Source organism: Coregonus lavaretus, assembly GCF_964263955.1.
Source record: "Coregonus lavaretus genome assembly, chromosome: 18".
In the NCBI taxonomy this organism is placed as follows: Eukaryota; Metazoa; Chordata; class Actinopteri; order Salmoniformes; family Salmonidae; genus Coregonus; species Coregonus lavaretus.
The window spans coordinates 50579115-50594829 of NC_140005.1; the positions used below are offsets into that span (position 1 = coordinate 50579115).

The 15715-nt window shown below is 42.4% G+C and overlaps 1 long non-coding RNA gene across 3 annotated transcripts; it reads right to left on the bottom strand.

Annotated features, from left to right (window-relative positions):
• Positions 1 to 2693: 2693 nt before the first annotated feature.
• LOC311145394 lies at positions 2694 to 7826 on the bottom strand. Of its 3 annotated transcripts, XR_014614587.1 has the most exons (7): positions 6968 to 7826; positions 5340 to 6271; positions 4461 to 5203; positions 4244 to 4297; positions 3972 to 4025; positions 3442 to 3579; positions 2694 to 3088 (listed from the first exon to the last, which is right to left on the bottom strand). It is a non-coding gene; the product is annotated as an uncharacterized lncRNA (long non-coding RNA). The 3 variants fall into 3 exon arrangements; XR_014614586.1 differs by lacking the exon at positions 5340 to 6271; XR_014614588.1 differs by having other exon boundaries at positions 4461 to 6271.
• Between the last annotated feature and the right edge of the window lie 7889 nt (positions 7827 to 15715).

The window sequence follows — 15715 nt, forward strand, 5'->3', positions numbered from 1 at the left end:
TTATTGTTTCCTTATGTAGACTGTTGAAATAACAGATAAAGAGAAAGCCCTTGAAAGGTAGACTCAGCGATGCACAAAGTAAAAATCAGTAGTGGTTCAATTTCTGCAACAACTAAGAGCGTTAAAGTGCGAGGCTAAACTTCTCTGCTGTTTTGGTCCTGTAGCTACCACGTAGCAGCGTGAAGTGAATCCGTGCACTTGCGCAGATATTTTGTGTGACTGTGTGAGAGCAAAGTCTTGCACCACGCCCATCGCAATATCTGTGGTGCTGCTCATGGCAAAGCCATGACACTGAGTTTACCTTTATTCCTGGGGTTCCTTGAAAACACATACTTATTGTTGCCACGTGTATCAAAAATTATCAAATAATCAGCTGGATAATTTGTGAATATACTCCACACTTTTGAAATCAAAATCCATAATTTTTTGAGGGGGAATTAAATTAAATATTGCATTAGAATTAAAAAGCTACATAACCAATGTACATAACCAGTTTTGATGGTCATTCAAGCATTCTATATTATGTCATATTAATGTAATTTTCTTTACATCACACATTTAAAAAATGTTAAAACTACATTTGTGTTAAGTCTTTAAATAAATATTTTAAAAAATTAAAACAACAATTGTATAGATCTGCAGGCATTTGCATATTTGCATGCAAGTCTTCTTTCAGTCTATTATTATGAATCTTGTATATAGTTTTTTTCTAGGCGTAAAGTTCCCTATCAAGTGGACTGCCCCGGAGGCAGCGCTGTATGGAAGGTTTACCATCAAGTTGGATGTGTGGTCATACGGGATCCTGCTCACAGAGCTGGTGACCAAGGGCCGAGTGCCCTATCGAGGTTCATGAGCAGTGTCTGTTGCCTCCTTTACTCAACATTTGTATAATTGCTTTATACTCATCTTATTCGTGTGACCATCGTAAGGGAAGATGTGTGTATCAGGGTTGGGGTCAATTCCAAATTATTTTGACATTTCAATTCTTAAATTCACTCAAAGTGGAGAATGTACGTTGAATTTAATTCGAATTTCAACAATCTTCAAGTTATGGAATTGGAATTGGAATTAGACTGCTAGGACTGTTTGAATTGGAATTGTAAAAACATTTTAATCTTTGGAATGGAATTGGAATTCAATATTTGTACATTTCCCAGTTAATGGAGTTAAGGTCTTAGTATCACAAATTGAGTGCAGCATTGGTTTTAATGCTCCGAATTTGTCACATACTCCAAATACAACAGGTGTGGACTTTACCGTGAAATGCTTACTTACAAGCCCTTTCCCAACAATGCAGAGTTAAAAAGTAAGAAAAATTCAAATGTGCAACAAGAAAAAAAATAAGAAATGGTAACACAATAAAATAACAATAACGAGGCTACATACAAGGAGTACCGGTACCGAGTCAAAGTCGCCAACCACCAGAACTATGCACAACTCGGGGAGTCCAACCAATACACAGACTCCCGATGTTGTGTCCCAAAGCTAGGAGTAACTATACCTGTGTGTTGTCACTAGCTAGCCAGATAGCTAGCGTGTCTGTGAGATGTCTCATATTATACACAATGCTGCTACTGTAGGAATACAGACAGTACACAACGATTGCCCATGAATGTGTAATAGCGTTTTCATCTTTCTCTCACAGACAATACCACTTGGATACAAAGTTGATGACTCTCAAGAGGAGATGTGAAAGGTCCCATAACAACAAACTCCCCTTGTATCAAAGTGACTCTGAATACCTCACTGCACCAACCAAACAAATCTTATGCAAGTATTCCCTTTGCCTCATGCAGTGCGACATATCTCCTTTACATAGAGTTGATCAGGCTGTTGATTGTGGCCTGTGGAATATTGTCGCACTCCTCTTCAATGGCTGTGCATAGTTGCTGCATATTGGTGGGAACTGGAACATGTTGTCGTAAACGTAGATCCAGAGCATCCCAAGAATGCTCAATGGGTGATATGTCTGGTGAGTACTCAGGCCACAGGTTCACAACATTGACATCAGCAAACAGCTCGCCCACACGACACCATCTGCCCTGTACGTGAAGAGCATACTTCTCCAGCGTGCCAGTGGCTATCGAAGGTGAGCATTTTCCCACTGAAGTCGGTTACGCCGAGCTGCAGTCAGGTCAAGACCCTGGTGAGGACAACGAGCAACCAGATGAGCTTCCCTGAGATGGTTTCTGACAGTTTGTGCAGAAATTCTTCAGTTGTGCAAACCCACAGTTTCATCAGCTGTCCTTGTGGCTGGTCTCAGACGATCCCACAGGTGAAGAAGCCGGATGTGGTGGTCCTGGCCTGGCGTGGTTACATATGGTCTGTGGTTGTGAGGCCGGTTGGACGTACTGACAAATTCTCTAAAACGGCTTATGGTAGACAAATTAACATTCAATTATCCGGCAACAGCTTTGGTGGACATTCCTGCAGTCAGCATGCCAATTGCACACTCCCTCAAAACTTGAGACATCTGTGGCATTGTGTTATGTGACAAACCTGCACATTTTGGAGTGGCCCTATATTGTCCCCAGCACAAGGTGCACCTTTATAATGATCATGCTGTTTAATCAGCTTCTTGATATGCCACACCTGTCAGGTGGATGGATTATCTTGGCAAAGGAGAAATGCTCACTAACAGGGATGTAAACAAATTTGTGCAATCTTTGAGAGAAACACTTTTTGTGCGGATGGAACATTTCTGGGATCTTTTATTTCAGCTCATGAAACATGGGACCACCACTTTACATGTTGTGTTTATATTTTTGTTCAGTGTATATTATACTACAACATTAGTCTAACTAAATATGGATGTTGTGTTGGTTGAATGTTCCAGGCAGCTTCCAGAATGTTCTTCAGCTGGTGAACCTTTACTTGTGTTCGGTAATGGCAGCTGGTTTAGCAAGCTTTGGCACTGTGGCGATGTTGGCAGGGATGTTGGGTTCGCGGGGCTGTGACTCTGGCTCCTTGTAGACAACTGTCTGGTTCTTTCTGCACTCCACAGCCAGGTGGAGAAGCCTCTCGTACACTTTCTTCACCACACACTGCTTCGACCTCTTGCAGAACATTTGTTTCTATTGCAAGTCTCCTGGAAAGACATGAAGACTGATCATGAGGATGTGTAACCAACCATACAATAAACCATGTTCATCTGTAAACAAAAAAGGGTGTGTTTTGTTACTCAGTCAATAGTTGGGCATTGAGATGGGCTGTTAGCAAAGATGTGAAACGTTTGAGGGGGGCTTGACTTCTAGACAGTGTAATTATGTATTGTTGTATATGAACACCTACAGTTGTGCTGTTAAGTAGACAAAAACTGCCAACAATAGAGTGAACAGGCTAGAATAGTATACTACCAGCCCCTCTTCCCCATGCCAAAGAAATGACTGCAAGGGTGTGAAAAGTTAGAGGAACAAGAGGGTATTGTGCTTTTATAAATACCTTTGGCTGTCCTGGCTTGTTTCAAAGTCAGATGTTGAGCTTGCACTTATTCCAGGCTGAAAGCTTTCATCCAATGGGTCTACAGGCTCTGAACTTCTAAAGCTGGTGTCATGGTCATCATCATCAGCAGCAGGATGTCTGTGGGACACACAGTAGTCAGTGATTAGCCAACATTTTACTACTTTGCCTCCATCAATACACACTCAAACAACATTCAATATCCACCCCCCCCATGTCAATAGATCATGCATACTAACCTTCACACACACACACACACAATACCCACACCCAACAGAGACACCCACACCATCCCCTCCTTACTAATACCTAATTTTCTCCAATTTAGACTTCAAGCCTTGCATGAACAATCAACTAAGCCTCCTTAATACAGAGAAAACTACAGCAGAAGTTGTAGCCTACTTGTAAACACACCAACTATGACAAGACACAGACCATGCATATTTATTTGCTCATCATGGAGTCATGGAAAGATTTAGTAGTTTTATATAAGATTTTAGAAGGTGACTTACACTAGTTCCTGGTGCTGAGCTTGATGCCTCTGCAGATGTTGATGTGATCGGACTCTAAATAGAACACAGTCACGTTAGCTAATGAACTACCGCAGAGGCTAACAGTTAGCTAACGTTAGCTTGCAAAGTTACAAATCACATCGCCTGATAGCAGCTGCCTAAATACATTGATATGCTTTGGAATATCTAGTCATCATATTATGAAAGCTGGCTAGATTTTGGTTTAGATAAACAAATGTAGTTCGCTAGCTAGGTTACATTAGATACGTTACCTCGGCTTGACTTCTTTTCTGCTGCGCTGATGTTGGCTGATCGGACAGCTCCCTCTTTGAAGTGAAAGGGAAAAACATGGCAACCCCATCAGTTGAGATGATGTTCCGTTTCGAAATCCTCTGGCTGAAAGTGCTGTCTACAAACCATTGAGCTATAATAATAACAACACACAGCCTCCAAGATGGCCGACCATTACGTTTAACGTAATTTACTCACGGTCGCATACGCCGATTCGTGGGGGCTGACATCTTGCTGGTTCAGGTTTCAGGAGCCCATTACTACATGCGCACTAGCACTGGAGCCCAGCCGAGCCAAGCCGAGCCAAGACTGAGCCCGAGCCCGAGCTCATACAGGAGATTCAGAGAAAGTAAAGACCATTTGGTATGTTAAGTGAATGCTGTTTGTCATCCTTGCTAGTTTGTCTGGAGTATTAATACAGACATAATTGTGTTATTCAAAGCCTGTTACATTCCTAGGAAATCTGGGCAGCAACGTTATACAAACAATAGTATTACTTTTTGAGTCAGACGAGCATGGATTGGAATTTGTTTCAATACAGCTCATGCAAACAAAAACAGTAGACAGTAAAAACAGAATCACAAAATCAAAAACGAAACATCCATAAAAGCTTTCATATTTCATCAATACTCTAGATCTCGAGGGCCACTGTACATACTAGTGACAACTGCTAAGCAGAATAGTATTGTCCTCACTTAAGTCCCTGTGAGAGGAAGCTACTAGACTATTGAGACACAGCCACAGTATGTTTCCTCAAGGTGAAGAGGTCTTGAAGGGCCCCCCCCCAGGGTTCGGTGGGAGGCGAAGGGGGAGAAGTCCTTGCAGGCGAATATGACGTCGCTCAGTTTTCGTAGTAACAGGAACTGCAAGAAGTCGGCCATCATGGTGCAGAGATCTGGGTGCTGCCGCAAGGACGAGGCATGCGCCGCCTTCAATTCCTCCTGTAACACCATGCGTAACACACACACGTCAGGTCATGTTGGAAACTTAGGGGTTAGTGGTTTGAAAGTAAGGGGCTAGGCCAGGTTGAGAGTAGGGGGTAATGGGTAGAGTGTAGGGAAAGAGTTAATATGTCACCTTTCTGTCCAGGAAATTGGAGTGCATCTGCATGTCCTCCTAACACACACAAGACACTTCTCAAACACTGGCTAATCATCCCTCACCTCTGACACACATACACCCAAACATGTAAATGGGGGAACACTCCTAATAGTATGTGTGATGTCATCCTACTCGTCAGGTAGGAAGTAGCAGTGCTGAGGGAGGTCTATTAACCTGAGCTGTGGTGCACCCGTCTATGGCCCGTGACGTGCAAAAGCGGTGAGGGAGGAACAGTAATCTGCGCCACTCGGTCATGTTGTCAACAAGGCAGAAACATCGTTCAGAAACATACATCTCTTTTCCATAAAATATAAGTTAAAATTTTCAAAATAGTTTTAATTGGGAAGGCAGATAGTGTTTTTATCAAAAGCAATCACTTTTGCATGTGAAAACACAGAATCCTATTAATTACCTCGACTTCGCTGTCGGCCAGAGCGGGGCATCTGGCTCACACCCGGGAGGCAGCCCAGTTCCAAATCGAATGCAATCAACTTTCAGCCAGAGCAATACATGCGTAAACGTGCGCCCGAGCGAGATTAATCTAATTCCCTCACTGCCAAGTGGCTGGGATGTCCTCCACTGAGTCCACCGTCCTTTCCACCCCAAACACCTCCAGTGTCTCCAGATTCATAGACAGGTAGGCTGTTTTGGAATGAGAAATAGAAACCAAACTCTTCCCCCATCTCAAACTTCCTCTTCCACCTGTCTCTCGCCTCCCTGCCCCTATCTCTTTCTCCCCCCTGTTTTACCAGTGATGGCTGTACCACAGGGAGTGTTGTCGATAGCTCCATGGCTGTGTGTGTGCTCCCTGCAACTGGCCCTCTCCACAGTAATCTTGAACTCTCCCAACTCCCCTTGGACACTGAAAGTCTTCAAACACACACTGCAGTGCTGCAGCTCCACGGTCCCTACACAGAACATACACTCAATTCAAGTAGCTACTGTATCAAGCAAACACATCATCACCACTAACTAGTAGCCTATAAGTAAATAGGCTGTGTATAAATAGATAGCTGGCTATCTTTTTCACAGAGCCACACAATAGCAAGTAGCAAGCCCACCAGTACAGTAATGTTACAGTAGCATTAGCTAGCTAGTTAATAGACGATGTTAGCTAGCTAACTTTTTCACAGAGACACACACAAACCATTACTAGCATTAGCTAGATAGCAAGTATCAAGCCTACCGGTACAGTAGCATTAGTTGGCTAGTTATCTAGGGTCGTCAATAGTTACCACAGCCACAAAGTCATAAACCTTGCCTATTTCTACAATTTATCTTCTTAAAATCTTATTTTAAACCTTAAACCTAACATTAACCGCACTGCTAACCTTATGCCTAACCCTTACCTTAAATTAAGACCAAAAAGTACATTTTTGTTCACAATATTTGTTTTACAATCCAACATTTTGATTGTGGCTGTGCTCCCTCGTGGAAACCGTTAGCTAGTTAGCTTGAAGTGCTAGCTAGAGAATTAAGTTGATTTATGTGCACAGCTGCTAGGTTAACGTTAGATTACCATAATCAAATCACTCCACTAACTAGCTAGCTTGTCTAGCCACAACAGTTATGATCATTTGGCCACGAACACAAATTACACTCACCTGAGACCGTGTGAGATGAGATCACTGAGAGCAGGTCCTGGATGAGAGCACGTGAGTGATTCTATTGTTTTTCCTTATGCGTGCGCATGTGACACAAGCTCGTCCATGAAAAAATATGAATATAAAACGTAAATAACTTTGACTGTGAGTGATGGGGGGAAAAAATCAGTCTTGATGACAATTCATGACAAAAATTCAATGGATATTTATGGCACAAAGGTGATAATGAAAGTGTCTTTTTAGGATTTTTTTAAATGGACTTGTCTGTGGGAATTGTCTTTCTGGGCTCGGTGTCAGTTAAACTGCAGTATCGCCAATCTCCTCTGTGTACATGGGATGGCGTGCTTCCCAACCCGAACTCTGGGCCCTTGCTACAAACACAGACATTTTGATATTTATCACAGCTCCACGGGCGGTCCTCCACGTCCTGAAATATGGGTATTGTGGTTCGCTTACAACCAGGCATTGTAGCTGGCCCATTTCTAACGGTGAGATGCAGAAACACCCTTATTTGCGTGTATTGAGGAAATTCCATTTTATGACACACAATATAGTATGTTAATTACATATTAATGGATATTGTGACAATCCTCTTCAAGGTTAGGAGAGTTTGTACACAAATTCAGCGGGAGACCGTCACCAAAATCACCACAGAGAGAGTTATTTCGAACAGGACAGTACCTGTATGTTGGTTTCTCTGTCCTGGTCCTCCCAGGCCACAGGCATGATCGAGGATAGCAGTAGTCGATACACGAATCGGGTTCTCGGTAGGTCCAGGTCCAAAAGTCAACAGGTAAGTCCAAACAGTCCAGGTCATACACGGTAAATCCAGCCTAGATATATTGTCTATTTTCTTGTGGTTCACAGATCCACAGCCACTTCCTCTCTCTCTCCCTTCCTGGTTTGTCTTGACCCCTTATATGTGGGTCGGCCCCACCTTGCGTGTGTTCCCCTTAAATCTGGGGATGGTAGTTTTTGACGGTCTGCCATTTTGTGATCTGTAGAGCTTGTCGGTGTGGCCATTTCAGTGAGAGGGCAGAGCCCGTTTATTCGTTCTGCCCTCACATATCTGCCATTTAACACTCTGCACCCTTCTTTGCCACAATATATATAGTGAAATAGAGCAGCGGTGAAATTTCCCTTTAATATTAGAGATCACGCACCAACTGTTGTTAACATGTATTTCAACCTGTATTTCTGTATTTCTGGTATAGCTAAGCTGTCGGAACAGTGGCATTATCAGACAATGCCTGAGAGAATAGAATTTGAATGTGTGGAATTGTTGGGATAATATTAATTAGGAATTAAATTATTGAAATTGACTTAACATTGGAATTGAGAGGAATTTAATTATCTCTGAATTGAAAGACTGACCTATTGAATTAAATGGAATTTACAGGCAGAGGGAATCTAATTAGAACTGAATTAACCCCAACCCTGGTGTGTGTGTGAGTGCGCGTGCAGTTATGTGTATTTGTGTCTATTTTGGTATGTCTGTTCAGCTATATGTCACTGTATCTTTCAACTGTGTGTGTCTACACCACTACAGTACCAATACACTGCTCTCTCTAGTTGTGTCCATCTCTCTCTGTATTTGTGTTCATTTGTGTCTATTTGTGTCCATCTCTCTGTGTGTGCAAATTGTAACATCTATGTTACCATGTGTTCCCATAGGCATGAATAACCGAGAGATGCTGGAGTAGGTGGAGCGAGACTACAGGATGCCCTGTCCCCAGGACTACCCTATCTCCCTCCACGAGCTCATGGTGCAGTGCTGGAAGATAGACCCAGAGGAGAGGCCTACCTTCGAGTTCCTGGAGGAGTAGTTCACAGCCACTGAGCCACAGTACCAACCAGGGGACAATCTCTGAGCACCCGCCTCTCCATACATTCACCGATAGAGGGAGCTACTTTACCACCAACTCTGCAGTTAGATGAAAGACTGAACACTTCCATAGGGACCACTGCAAAGACCGCCTGTATCACTCTCCAACTTCCAATTCTCTCTGAATATTTTGCGTTTTCTTCCTAGTCACTTGATCTAGATACAGTACACCATCTTCCATAGAGAAAGTTGCGCACTCAGTGTTTGAGATAAATCTAATTAAGCAATAAGGCCAGGGGGTGTGGTATATGGCCAATATAGAACGGCGAAGGGCTGTTTTTAGGCACAACGCAATGCGGAGTGCCTAGATGCAACCTTAGCTGTGGTATATTGGCCATATAACAAACGCCCGAGCTGCCTTATTGCTATAATAAACTGGTTACCAACATAATTAGAACAGTAAAAATTAATGTTTTGTCATACCCGTAGTATACCACGGCTTTCAGCCAATCAGCATTCAGGACTCGAACCACCCAGTTTATAAGGGTGCTTTTGGGAGGGATCTGTATTATCCTTGCCTTGAATGAGTGTTGTGGAGGGCGTGACTCATGTTGTGTACTTAGTGTAAATATGAATCACTTGTATACTTAACCTGTTATTTTAGTTTTTATTGCTTTTGATATTTTGGAAAATGCGTGGATAAAAACAAATCCAGGTCAAAGATGGTGAGAATTCTGGCTTGTAGAGAAGTGCGTGGCTCACAGTTGATAACAAAATGTGATTTCATTGTAGGAATGGTAGTGATTAGAAATTGTGTAGCAGAATATCCCAGGCATTGGACCATTCTTGATACACAAGGGGAACTGTTGAGTATACTCCTGAGTGTCGCAGTGCTAACTGTGCCACTAGAGATCCTGGTTCGAATCCAGGCTCTGTCGCAGCCGGCCGCGACCGGGAGACTCATGGGCGGCGCACAATTCGTCCAGGGTAGGGGAGGGAATGGCCGGCAGGGATGTAGCTCAGTTGATAGAGAATGGTGTTTGCAACGCCAGGGTTGTGGGTTCGATTCCCACGGGGGGCCAGTATATTTAAAAAAAATGTATTCACTAACTGTAAGTCGCTCTGGATAAGAGCGTCTGCTAAATGACGTAAATGTAATGTTGAGCTTGAAAAACCTGCAGTGTTGCAGTTCTTGACACACTCAAACCGGTGCACCTGGCACCTACTACCATACCCCATTCAAAGGCACTTAAATATTTTGTCTTGCCCATTCACCCTCTGAACAGCACACACACAATGCATGTCGCAATTGTCTCAAGGCTTAAAAAACCTTCTTTAACTTGTCTCCTCCCCTTCATTTACACTGATTGAACAAGTGACATTAATAAAGGATCGTAACTTTCACCTGGATTCACCTGGTCAGTCTATGTAATGGAAAGAGCAGGTGTTCCTAATGTTTTGTACACTCAGTTGGTAAAGGTGAGACATGCCTTGTTGACCTAAGAAAGGGGTCTGGTCAACTTCACCATGGAGCAACTTTAGACTCTCATCATAGGCTTTTATGGTAGTCTTACTACAGTATGCTGAAATGTAAAAAATCCTTCTTTATTTAATCAGTAACTATTTTTTAGTTTTGGAACTACCACCTTTTTTTCACAAGTAATTCTTTATTTTTGTCTTCCCAGAAACTCCCCAAGCACGCCTCTGACTTTGAGTGGATTTGCATATATTGGTTTGTACCTGAGTGACAAGTCCATGCACCTCGCAAGAGTAAGCTCATTATTCCAGAGGTTTATTCCTCAGTTGAAAAGTTTGCTCTCAACAAAGAACTAGGCTCCGAAGTCTACTGATATTCTTATTGTATTTGATGTGTTTTCGTGTAGGTCTTTATTTTGGTTTGCCATTTGACCTGACCATTTGACTCAAAGCCTTTTTTTAATGTATAATTTAGTCCGAAAAAAACTGTGTTTTTCAAAAACAGAGCCAACTATACAGAGGACCATGGAGTCAGGTACATTTCATATACACCTTTTTGTTGTGCCATCTTCTGTAGGGTAATGTAAAATGCAACATGTATTAAACGTTTAATATTTCAGTCCAGTCAATTAAACACAGATTTTTTGCCGTGCTATTTCGTATCTGTACACATTTCAACATCATATATCACCCATATTTGCAATGTCTTATATACAGTATGTGTTGCCCCTTTTGCTTTGAAGGTTTCTGGTCACACAGAAGTTTACCAATACCAAAATTAACAGAGCCATTCATAATGTGCAATATTAACACACCTGCAGGTGTCCACAGCCACTTCTTGTACACCAGATAAAACATTTTAATTCTTCTGATAATGCTATAAACTGCTGTAGGGCAGGGGACATTCCCTATCATTATAGATGCAAGAAATACATTTTTAGTGAACCACACACTCTCAAAGAGTTCCCAATTTCGAGTCGGATAGCTTTGCCTTCACAGCACCCGAGAGGGACACAAAGAAGGACAACTCAAAATATGGATATTTTTGGAGAACACCCTAAAGCTCAAATGACCAGGTGCTCAAACAAAATCCCAGCATGAGGACGGGACTGTTCACGTAGCCAGAATAGACCTTTAGATATGTCCGCCAAGGACGCAGAATATGTGACTCACCCTCAGAAAGATCTACAATACCTAAACCCTTCTTCCTCTGAGGTCTGATGTGGGCTTCCCTGTTTAACCCTATGGCCCCATTGCACACCAAAACATGAACCCTTACAGTAAGGAGCAGTGATGGCAAAACTATAATGTTGAATGGAATGAGTGCCGCCAGAAGCATTATCTCAGTCACAGAGCATTATGAAAAATTGCTTGTAATTTTTATACAGTAGTTCATTTGTGATGCTGCCACGAGAGAGTAATGAGTTGGTAACGGGACAGTATTCTTATAGATGACAATACAACAAATATTGCTAATTATTTGAAATGTCAATTTCTTAATTTGTGCACAGTCTACCATACCATGGATGCCAGGTATTACCATTCAGGGATCATGGAGGGAGTACATTCTTCAGGTCTGTGGCTACAGTCCTCAGCCTTGTCATTACCCTGCACCATATCAGGGTATCAGTCCCTGGATGTCTGGCCCCAATGCCTGGTAAACGAATATAGCATTCTTCTTTTCCTTTCTGTTTTTGGAGGGATGTCCCTGTCAGCTAAAATGTGCATGTTAACCAAACTAGATGTATAGCACAAGAGTGCCTTTTCTGTTTATTGTTGGAAGCATTAAGATTACCGGTGTGCTGGAGTTTTTCTTTTTAACAAGAGAGCCTTTTTAAAATACACCAAGAGAATGATGTAGAGATGCTTAATGTGTTTGTTTCTCCCCAATAGTGCCCAGCAGCCTCATGCTAAGTTCATAAATGACTTTAACCCAGGAGCTTCTTACTAATTTAATGTGCAGGAGTACTGCACTCCATCTGAGCAGGACGTATCTCAGGTCAGCGTGATGAACCTCTTCCCCCAGACTGGCCACCCTGGGGCAGGGTGTGTTTCTGATGTCAACGAGAGGAGGAGAACCATCAATCTACCAGAAGAGCTTCATGATCTAGGGCAGTTGAATGGTATCACATCAGAATATCTATCAATTAGTAGTTCTTGTGTAGGGATATGTGAGGGATGATCCAGCACATTCGTTCATGATTAATGACCCCTTTATAAGCACTGCATAAACATGTTTAGATGCATGGGTCAACTAAAGGATGGTCACAGCAACAGCATTCCCTACTGTGTCATGACCTGTGCATCTGCAATATATACTCAGAGGGTTCCCTTTGTGGAATTTATTAGTATACTGTATATTAATTCATTGTAAATGAGAATCCGTTAAAGCTAATAATTATATATATATATATATATATATATATATATATATATATATATATATATATATAAATTATTAGCTTTAACGGATTTTGTATTTATATTTTGATGTATTTATTTTCTGTAATTTATGTAATTCAGAGCTCATCTGTAAAAGAGACCTTGGTCTCAGACTCACTGATAAAATAAAGGTTAATATATATATATATATATATATATATATATATATATATATATATATATATATATATATATATATTAACCTTTATTTTATCAGTGAGTCTGAGACCAAGGTCTCTTTTACAGATGAAAATAAATACATCAAAATATAAATACAAAATGCAAACCGAAAGAAATACACGGTCATAAAAAACAAACACATTCATCAGTAATAAGGTCCTCAATCAGCTTTCTGAATTGCCCTAAAGGCACCAGAACATCAAATTTAAGAACATTTTGAAGATTGTTCCACAAATGTGCCCTGGACACCATATGTGAATTGATTGCCCCCCATTTATCCTCACAGTTCGTACTGCTTGGTGACCTAAATTGGAATATGCTTAATACCCCGGCCATCCTACAATCCAAACTAGATGCCCTCAACCTCACGCAAATTATCAACGAACCTACCAGGTACAACCCTAAATCCGTAAACATGGGTACCCTCATAGATATCATCCTGACTAACATACCCTCTAAATACACCTCAGCTGTCTTCAACCAGGATCTCAGCGATCACTGCCTTATTGCCTGCGTCCGTAACGGGTCCGCGGTCAAACGACCACCCCTCATCACTGTCAAACGCTCCCTAAAACACTTTAGCGAGCAGGCCTTCCTAATTGACCTGGCCCAGGTATCCTGGATGGATATAGATCTCATTCCGTCAGTAGAGGATGCCTGGTTGTTCCTTAAAAGTAATTTCCTCTCAATCTTAAATAGCATCAAATAATCCACACGATATGCAACTTTTCAGGGAAGTTAGGAACCAATATACACAAGCAGTCAGGAAAGCAAAGGCAGACTTTTTCAAACAGAAATTTGCATCCTGTAGCACTAACTCCAAAAAGTTTTGGGACATTGTAAAGTCCATGGAGAATAAGAGCACTTCCTCCCAGTTGCCCACTGCACTGAGGCTAGGAAACACTATCACCACCGATAAATCTACAATAATCGAGAATTTCAACAAGCATTTTGCTACAGCTGGCCATGCTTTCCATCTGGCTACCACTACCCCGGCCACCAACTCTGCACCCTCCGCTGAAACTTGCCCATGCCCCCCCCCCCGCTTCTCCTTCACACAAATTCAGACAGCTGACGTTTTGAAAGAGCTGCAAAATCTGGACCCCTACAAATCAGCTGGGCTAGACAATATGGACCCTTTCTTTCTAAAACTAGCCGCCGCAATTGTCGCAACCCCTATTACTAGTCTGTTCAACCTCTCTTTCATAACGTCTGAGATCCCCAGAGATTGGAAAGCTGCCGCGGTCATCCCCCTCTTCAAAGGGGGTGACACTCTAGATCCAAACTGCTACAGACCTATATCCATCCTGCCCTGCCTTTCGAAAGTATTTGAAAGCCAAGTTAACAAACAGATCACCGACCATTTCGAATACCACCGTACCTTCTCCGCTATGCAATCCGGTTTCCGAGCTGGTCATGGGTGCACTTCAGCCACGCTCAATGTCCTAAACGATATTATAACCGCGATTGATAATAGACAGTACTGTGCAGCCGTCTTCATCGACCTGGCCAAGGCTTTCGACTCTGTCAACCACCGCATTCTTATTGGCAGACTAAATAGCCTTGGTTTCTCAAATGACTGCCTCGCCTGGTTCACCAACTACTTCTCAGATAGAGTTCAGTGTGTCAAATCGGAGGGCCTGTTGTCTGGACCTATGGCAGTCTCTATGGGGGTGCCACAGGGTGAAATTCTTGGGCCGACACTTTTCTCTGTGTATATCAATGATGTCGCTCTTGCTGCTGGTGACTCTCAGATCCACCTCTACGCAGACGACACCATTTTGTATACATCTGGCCCTTCATTGGACACTGTGTTAACAAACCTCCAAACAAGCTTCAATGCCATACAACACTCCTTCAGTAGCCTCCAACTGCTCTTAAACACTAGTAAAACTAAATGCATGCTTTTCAATCGAACGCTGCTGGCACCCGCCCACCCGACTAGAATCACCACTCTTGACGGGTCTGACCTAGAGTATGTGGACAACTACAAATACCTAGGTGTCTGGTTAGACTGTAAACTCTCCTTCCAGACTCACATAAAGAATCTCCAATCCAAAGTTAAATCTAGAATCGGCTTCCTATTTCGCAACAAAGCCTCCTTCACTCATGCTGCCAAACATGCCCTCGTAAAACTGACTATCATACCGATCCTTGACTTTGGCGATGTCATTTACAAAATAGCCTCCAACACTCTACTCAGCAAATTGGATGTAGTCTATCACAGTGCCATCCGTTTTGTCTCCAAAGCCCCATACGCTACCCACCACTGTGACCTGTACGCTCTTGTTGGCTGGTCCTCACTACATGTTCGTCGTCAAACCCACTGGCTCCAGGCCATCTATAAATCACTGCTAGGCAAATCCCCACCTTATCTTAGCTCATTGGTCACCATAGCAGCACCCACCCGTAGTCTGCGCTCCAGCAGGTATATCTCACTGGTCATTCCCAAAGCCAACACCTCCTTTGGCCGCCATTCCTTCCAGTTCTCTGCTGCCAATGACTGGAACGAATTGCAAAAATCTCTGAAGCTGGAGACTCTTATCTCCCTCACTAACTTTAAGCATCAGTTGTCAGAGCACCATACCGATCACTGCACCTGTACACAGCCCATCTGAAATTAGCCCACCCAACTACCTCATCCCTATATTGTTATTTATTTTGCTCTTTTGCACCCCAGTATCTCTATTTGCACATAATCTCTTGCACATCTAGCATTCCAGTGTTAATACTATTGTAATTATTTTGCGCTATAGCCTATTTATTGCCTTACCTTAATAACTTGCTACATTTGCACACACTGTATATATATTTTCTGTTGTATT